Below are 8,184 nucleotides of genomic sequence, written 5' to 3'. Positions count from 1 at the left end.
AGCTGCAGTCCAAGCACTCGCCTAAGTTACAAAAATCCTACCGAGTGAGGAGCAACCCTCTCACTCGGGGGCTTAGCTGCAGCCCTGTGCTCGCCTAAGTTACAAAAATCTTACCGAGTGAAGAGGAACCCTCTCATTCGGAGGCTTAGCTGCAGTCCAAGCACTCGCCTAAGTTATCAAAATCCTACCGAGTGTAGAGCAACCCTCTCACTCGGAGGCTTAGCTGCAGTCCAAGCACTCGCCTAAGTTATCAAAATCCTGCCGAGTGAAGAGTAAACCTCTCATTCGGGGGCTTAGCTGCAGCCCAGTGCTCACCTAAGTGGACTGAAGAATAAGTCGATTGCAGTAAAGGCGCCCTGCTTTGAACCTGCAAAAGACATTTTGAGCCAAAGGCAATCATATTCAAGCACCAAATTCAAGTTTGAATCGATATCTAAAGGAACCGAGAGTGCTCAGGCGTTAAGCCTGTTAAGGTTTATCGGTTACAATTCCACTCGGCATACCGAGGCAAATTTAAAAGCGTCGAGCCAGAAGAAGTTTTTTACCCCTCCTGTGGAGGGCTGGAAGGAGCAACGAATTCATCAAGGTCAATCCCGTCGGCGATCCGAGTGGCAGCTGCAAGGAAAGTTTCCATAAAGGACCTGAAGTCGTGCTTCTTGGTATTGGCCACCCGAAGGGCCGCCAGCTTTTCTTCTCGTGCATCCTTACAGTGGACTCGGGCAAGACACAGAGCAACATCTGCACCACACCGAGCCGAGGACTTCTTCCATTCCTGCACTCGACCAGGGATCGTGTTCAACCGGGCCATCAGCGATTCAAGGTCATTCTGAAGTGTCTCCTCAGGCCAAAGCGTCGAGTCGATGCGAGATGTGGCGGCCTTCAGCCTTGCGAGATAGTCCACGACAGCTGCAACACGGGACTCCAGTCGGAGAACATCCATGGCAACTTCATCGTTCACCGGAGAATTGACGGGGTCGAGGTTTGGCTCCAGCCGGCTAGTTTCTTCCTCAAAGTTTTGACAAAATTCTGCAAGGGTGATCACTAAGTCAAGGTGATGGTCGAATGGAAAAATCACAATTGGAAATGTCTGCCAAGCATAGAGGTTTACCTTCAAGCATAAGAAACAGCTTCTTGGCAAGTCCACTCAGGAAGGCCTCCAGATCAGTTTTTTTCCCAGTCAATTTGGCGACTTGGTCGGTCAGGGCAGCTTTATCAGTTTTCAGTCGACTGACCTCCTTGTTGGCAATCCCAAGAGCAACTTTCAGATTGGTATTGTCTTGTTCGAGCTTGGTGACTGAAGCTAACTTCTCGTCAGCAAGCTTGATCTTCTCAGCTAGCTCAAGGTCTTTCTTCTGTTGGGCCTCCCTTACCTTACCTGCAAGTTACAGCAAGATCAGATTTTGAAACAAGCAAGGGGAAAAGCAGTCGTCAGGGTCTCACCAAACATACCTTCGGTCTCCTCCTTTGCCTTTGTCAGCTTCTCCTGAACCAGCTTCAAGCTCAGCTCGACTTGAGTATGCTTGTGTTCCAGCTCTGAGTAGCGAGCCACAAGATCACAAGAGTTCTGCCAAGAACCAATCGACTAAATGTCAAATATAATTCACTTCCGAGTGAAAAAGGGAAAAACTCACGTTTCTAAGACTACAGCCGAATACAAGCATTCGACCGTAGTCTCGGGGACTACACCCAGTGGGTGCACTCAGCGTGCCCCCACTAATCCTGTTGAAGACAAAGTCGACCAGTCGACCTCAAAAAAAAGATGTATTCTCTAAGACTGTGATCAACTGCAAGCAGTCGACCACAGTCTCGGGGACTACACCCAGTGGGTGCACTCAGCGTGCCCCCACCGGTTTGTGAAATCCAGTCGACATAGTCGACTGACAGAAAAATTGACATCATAAAGCCTAAGGCCGACTGCCAGCAGTCGACCTTAGCCTTGGGGACTACACCCAGCGGGTGCACTCAGCGTGCCCCCGCTAACACGGAGTTCATTCGACACACCCAGTGGGTGACTACTATAGATTCCGGAAAAGAAAAGTTTTTGGTAGCATATCCAACAGAACAAACAGCGGTCGACTGACCTGGACATTGCTTTGGAGGGCAGAACTGGCGTCATAAGCCGCCTGGCTCGCATCCCGGATGGTCTTCAGCTGCTCCATCATGATTCCCGCTCGGCGTATCGCCTCCTTCGCTGCGCCGGCTTGGTCCTCTGGGACGTGGTGCATCGTGAAGAGGGAGGGCTGCTGAGCACTCGTCAATGGATCTGCGAAGGACACTGTGTGTCGAGTGATGTTCTCTTCCTCCACAGTCAGAATCTCGGGCGCCGTCACATCCTGAGGCACCTTACTGGCAGACGTTTTCCGACTCCTCCTGCGCTTCAGCGGCTCTTCATCCTCATCATCATCAGGAAGATTGATAACAGTATTGGGTGGAGCTTCAGAGAAAGATCAGGATCAGAGATCGCGAGTCAGTCGACTAAGAACAACGTTAAGAATACAGTACCTGGGTTCGAAGTTGCTGCGTCCTCCATCTCGTGGTCATCAGCCCGGGCCGAGGTTTCAGAAGTAGCAGCACTGCAACTCCAAAGGATCAGTCGACTAACTTCAGCGTCGACCAGAGACAAAGTTCACACAAAATAAGAAAATATGAGCAGCACGGTTACCCTGATATGGTGGGGATGGACACCTTCATCTTCGGCAGGAGCTTGATCGGCTTCGACGAGGCCGCCCTGGGCTGCTTCGGCGCCTTTTCAGTCGGCACCGGAGAGGTGGTCCGAGGGCGCTTGGTCGACTGAGTGGCGGTCGCAACCCCCTTACCACGTTCGGTCGAAGGGTCGTGCACAAGCTTCGACCGCCTTTCTGAGCGCGGTGGTATGACCTCCTCCTCCTCTTCTTCCTCGTCCTCGACGTCATCTTCATCACCATCATCATCATCATCGTCGTCATCATCCTCTGCAACATCTGAGTCCCATTCCTCCTCTTCCTGGCTCTCGCCCCCGCTCGCCTCGCCCTCCTCGGTCGAAGCTTGTGCCCCATTGGGCATCGAGTACAGCTCGGTGAGGGCCTAGCAGATGTCCAGACAAGGATCAGTCGACCAGTCGGCAGGGTAAACAGAAATGGATGTGACAAGAGCGCAGTGGAGAGCAGGGCAAGTGTACCTTGTTTGGGTCGCTGTTGTGGTCGAGTGGAGGAATCCTTCTGGCTCCGCGTGGGTTATCCTTGTTTCCGGTAACGGCTACCGTCCACCTTTCCAGAGTGGCGTCGTCGACTGCTTCTGGATGGACTCTAGTCTCGTCTTCGGTCCCACAGTACAACCACATGCAGTGGCTCCGGAACTGAAGGGGCTGGATGTGACGCCTGAGGAAGACCTCCAGGAGGTCCATGCCCGTCACTCCCTCCCGAACCAACTGCACCACGCGCTCCATCAACATCTTCACGTCAGCTTTCTCCTCCGGAATCAGCTTCAGAGGGGAGGGCTTGTTCACTCGGTCCATGGTAAACGGAGGGAGTCCACTCGACTGCCCTGGCGTCGACTGGGCCTGGCAGTAGAACCAAGTCGACTGCCAGCCTCTGACGGACTCGGGAAAAGTCATGGGCGGGAAGGTGCTCTTATTCCTCACCTGGATCCCCAGACCCCCACACATTTGGACGACTCGGGTTCTCTCATCACCTGGGCTCGCCTTCTTCACGGTCTGAGAACGACACGTGAATATATGTTTGAACAAACCCCAGTGCGGTCGACAGCCCAAGAAACCCTCACACATGGACACGAATGCAGCAAGATAGGCAATGGAGTTTGGGGTAAAGTGGTGAAGCTACGCTCCGAAGAAATTCAAGAAGCCACGGAAGAAAACACTCGGCGGCAAGGAAAACCCACGATCAACATGAGTGGCCAAAAGCACACACTCACCCTTTTCTGGCTGAGGCTGCCACTCCTTCCCCGGAAGCCTCGCAGCTCCGTGAGGGATCAAGCCCTCGTTGGCCATGTCGAGGAGGTCCTTCTCTGTGATGGTCGACTGGATCCAGTCTCCTTGGACCCAGACCTTCGGCAGACGGGATCTGGACGAGGACCCTCCGCGGCTGGTGGATCTCCCCTTCGCCTTCTCCGACGCCGACGCCTTCTTTGCGCGCTCCAGCGCCGCCGTCTTCTCCTTGGCCATGGTCGCCGGCGAGATGCGCGAAGGGAAGTGGTGCGGGGGCGAGAGCGAGCACGCTGGGCGGAGAAGAAGGAAGCAGAGAGAGGGAGAGAATGCTGAGACGCAGCACAGAAATCCTCGCCGGGCACATTTATAAGGTCCCTTCCGAGTGGATGACAGGTGGGCCCGTCGATCTAATCATATCTGGGAGCAGTTATGCAGACGTGATACGTGGCGAAAAAGGCGGCGCGGAGATCGAGGCGTCTATGCCCCGTCCCATCCGAACGCCGCGGTCCGCCCCGCTTCGCGCGCGTCCCCAAATTTCGCATCCCGCGGAATCCGCGAACAGCAAATCAGTCTGTCAGACGCGGTGTTTCCGGCGATCCGTCGCTCGGAGATTGTCGAAGCCCGAAAGATCACTCGACGCAAAAATAGAATGGATCGAGTCGACTGAAGGCAAATTGCTCCCTGTCGACGGAGAGATTCTTTGGTCCAGGACAACGCACGACCAGGGCACAAAGGTTAATCGGAAACGACATCAACTCCTTCCTCACTCGAAGCCTCAATCCATTCGGGGGCTAATGATGGGGTTATGTACCTAGGGTAGGGTCATGGACCTGATCTAAGTACCTTACCCAAGGACACCCTTAGAAGAAGTCGCCTTCCAGTCGACCAACGAGAGACACACTCGACTGACTTGAAGGACTCGACCACGAACACTCACTCGACCACCAGAAGGTCAAGAGGCACTCTGCACTGCAACGGCCTGTAATCAAGTAGACTTTATGATAGTAAAGGCACTTTATGTGGGGCATTACCAGTAACGCCCCAGACTTAACTCACCTTAAACCCTCTCCTACATGGGCTGGCTGGGGTCCTGGCGCACTCTATATAAGCCACCCCCCTCCACAGGCAGAAGGGTTCGGCACCTTGTAACTCATATACTCATAATCCACTCGACCGCCTCCGGGCTCCGAGACGTAGGGCTGTTACTTCCTCCGAGAAGGGCCTGAACTCGTACATCCCTTGTGCTTACAACCTCTCCATAGCTAGGACCTTGCCTCTCAATACCTACCCCCCATTCTACTGTCAGGCTTAGAACCACGACACTTAGATCTTAGACCAGTCGGTCACTGTCGAGGTCGCCAAGGTGATCTTACAGCACCGCCGTGGGGATTTCTCATGATTTTATGTAGGCAAGCCGCAAGCGGTGGTGGTGATTGGCTGGGTGGTGTCGCTGCCTTGGGAAGAGACGAAGTGATGGTAAAAGTAAGCAGGATCCAATGATTCTTCCGTGGGGATAGCCAAAGTCAAGATGTCGACTACAGACTCGTCGCAGACTTGCAGTGAACCTGGATGCGGCAAGCCTGATTTGTGGATCGATGGCGGGTCTTGACTTTGTTAGGCCGGGATTGGATGGTTGCGGAGGGTGGTGTGCTTGATTGGGTTCCCATGGAAGAATGTGGCCTCCTCGTGGATCTGGTCATGCCCATCCTAGAGAACATTGTGTCCCTAGCTCCCTCGAGGAGCAAGGACAGTGCAAGCGGCAGCAGGGGGTAGGGGTAGATGTGGGGAGGGATGTCGGCGGCTGCTCGAGGTCATCATGATGAAACCCTTGACGTCCCATCTTTATCAATGGAAGTGGAAGAGCACGAAGTCGAGATTGGATAGGAGTTTGAGTTCTTTTTGGCACCGATCGGTTCCCCACTTTAGAGATGTATTTTTTTGCGTGCGAGCAAACAGTGGGTTGATTCTAAAAGGGATAGGCACTTTTCAACAGAAGTGCATGACGGACCAAAAATATGACCTTATTTTATTTGTTTGATAGATATCATATTATTCGTTGTTGTTCGTTCGGTGAAATTTCCTAATATTTGATTGTTGTGTTTCTAATTAGAGCACCTCATAATCACCCAATATGAGGGGATGATAAATGAAAGATACTGATTATATATTTTAAAGAGCCCGTGGCAACGCACGGGCGTTATACTAGTAATAGTATAAATATGCATGTGCGTTGCAACAGTAAAAAATTCATCACACTTTCCTAGACCAATAAGTATGGCCTAATACACAAATGATGGTTTTGCTTATCACCCTTGTCAATTATTTTCCAACATGAATAATAATTGTGTTTTCAGTCGGACCGGATTTTTGAACCGGCTAAAATGCATCTATTATTTGGCTTGTGGTTAGCACGATGAATGAATAATCAATGATTGCTTTACTAACATAACATGGCCATGGCCGAGTATACCTGATCGACACCTGCCATCCCTCTCCATAGTCCTTCGGACACCACCACCACCTAGGGTCTCGATTTCGGCCATGCCCTCAACATGCCCCTTACCGTCCACTACCGATACAACTCTCGAAGGCACGAAAAAACTTATTTGCACCATGGAATGAGAAACTGCAAAAGATAAATAAAAAATCTCTACTGTTTGACAAAGATATGATGTATTGAAGGAAATGTTTGATGTTTAATACTCCCTCTGTTTCTAAATATTTGTCTTTTTAGAGATTTCAAATGACTATCATATACAGATGTAAATAGACATATTTTAGAGTGTAAATTCACTCATTTTGCTCCATATGTAGTCACTTGTTGAAATCTCTAGAAAGACAAATATTTAGGAACGGGGGGAGTAAGTCATATGGATATTTTGGATGATGAAATACTTTTGTTGACCCAGTTTTTTTTAACCTACAAATGTCTTGTATCATAGGCAACGCATTGCAGACTTTTTTTTTCTTACATGAGTCAAAAAGTCAGTAATAGATGACAAAACATATTTATTTTGGTACTTGCGAAGTATATTTTTCAGCTCCAACATTAACAATGAAGATAGCATCTTTCAATAAATATTGAATATGATATTTTGCAGCTGCCAAATATCTGGACATGAACTCAAGAGAATTGATGATCGTCCTCAGCAAAAAATCATTCTATATAGACTGAATACGTTTGCTACAGACCTCATTTCACTACTAATTTAGCCGTCAACAGAAATCTCAAAATAAAAAAAATCTAAAATTTACAGCATTTTTTTCCTGGTCTTGCAGTTTTATTTGTCCAAGAATTATACGTCGCCCAAAAGTTCAACCAAATGAAAATATTTTTATAGATGTGTGGATGGCATCTACTCCCTCCGTTCCTAAATACTTGTCTTTCTAGAGATTTCAACAAGTGACTACATACGACGTAAAATGAGTGAATTTATAATTTAAAGTATGTCTACATACATCCGTATTTTGAGTCCATTTAAAATGCCTAGAAAGACAAGTATTTGGGAACGGAGGGAGTAGAACACGTAATACTTGCTTCAAGAGATTGCACTTAACACTTCAGCATGTACAATTTATTCACCATTATAGCAATGCAATATTTTCAATCTCTGAAACCTATCCACCCAAATATATTGAGTGTCTTTGAGACCAGGTCAGGAAGAACTGTACGTTTTATGGTTGTAGATAAGGCTAATGATAAGGCTCCATCAGCTAGCTAACTGGATTCTTAGCTAAGATAACATAGCAAGACTGCAAGAGAAATAGAAAGGGGACCTAGATGTGGCTGGACTTTTAACATGGTAGGCTGTTGGCACGCGGTGCAGCCTTGTACTGCGTCGACAACACGCCCGCTATGACAGAGACACCAGCAGCAACACGGCGGTGACAACGACGAGCGCGCCCACGAACACGCGGATGCCGTCCCCATCAATCCGGCCCCATGCCCCATGCTGCGCACCACCGAGCAGCGCCTCCAGTCCTCCTCCTCCACCCCCATGACCATGGCGACCTGTGCGCCAGTCACGCCTCACCGACCCGGCAGCGGCAGACCGCACGGTGGTGAACACAGGTCACACCCACTACTCCCGAGTCCCGAACTCCCGATCATCTCTCTAGTACAGGCCATGGCCTGTTTCCGTCCCCGAGCTCGCGCCGTCCACCATGGCTGAGCCGCCGGCCATGGCCTCGTTTTCGATCTCGAGGTGCCATCCATGGCTCCGTTTCCGACCCCCCATCTCGCACCGTCCACCATGGCTGCG

Source organism: Triticum aestivum, chromosome 2A (assembly GCF_018294505.1).
Source record: "Triticum aestivum cultivar Chinese Spring chromosome 2A, IWGSC CS RefSeq v2.1, whole genome shotgun sequence".
In the NCBI taxonomy this organism is placed as follows: domain Eukaryota; kingdom Viridiplantae; phylum Streptophyta; class Magnoliopsida; order Poales; family Poaceae; genus Triticum; species Triticum aestivum.
Note: the sequence above shows the minus strand (reverse complement) of the source record.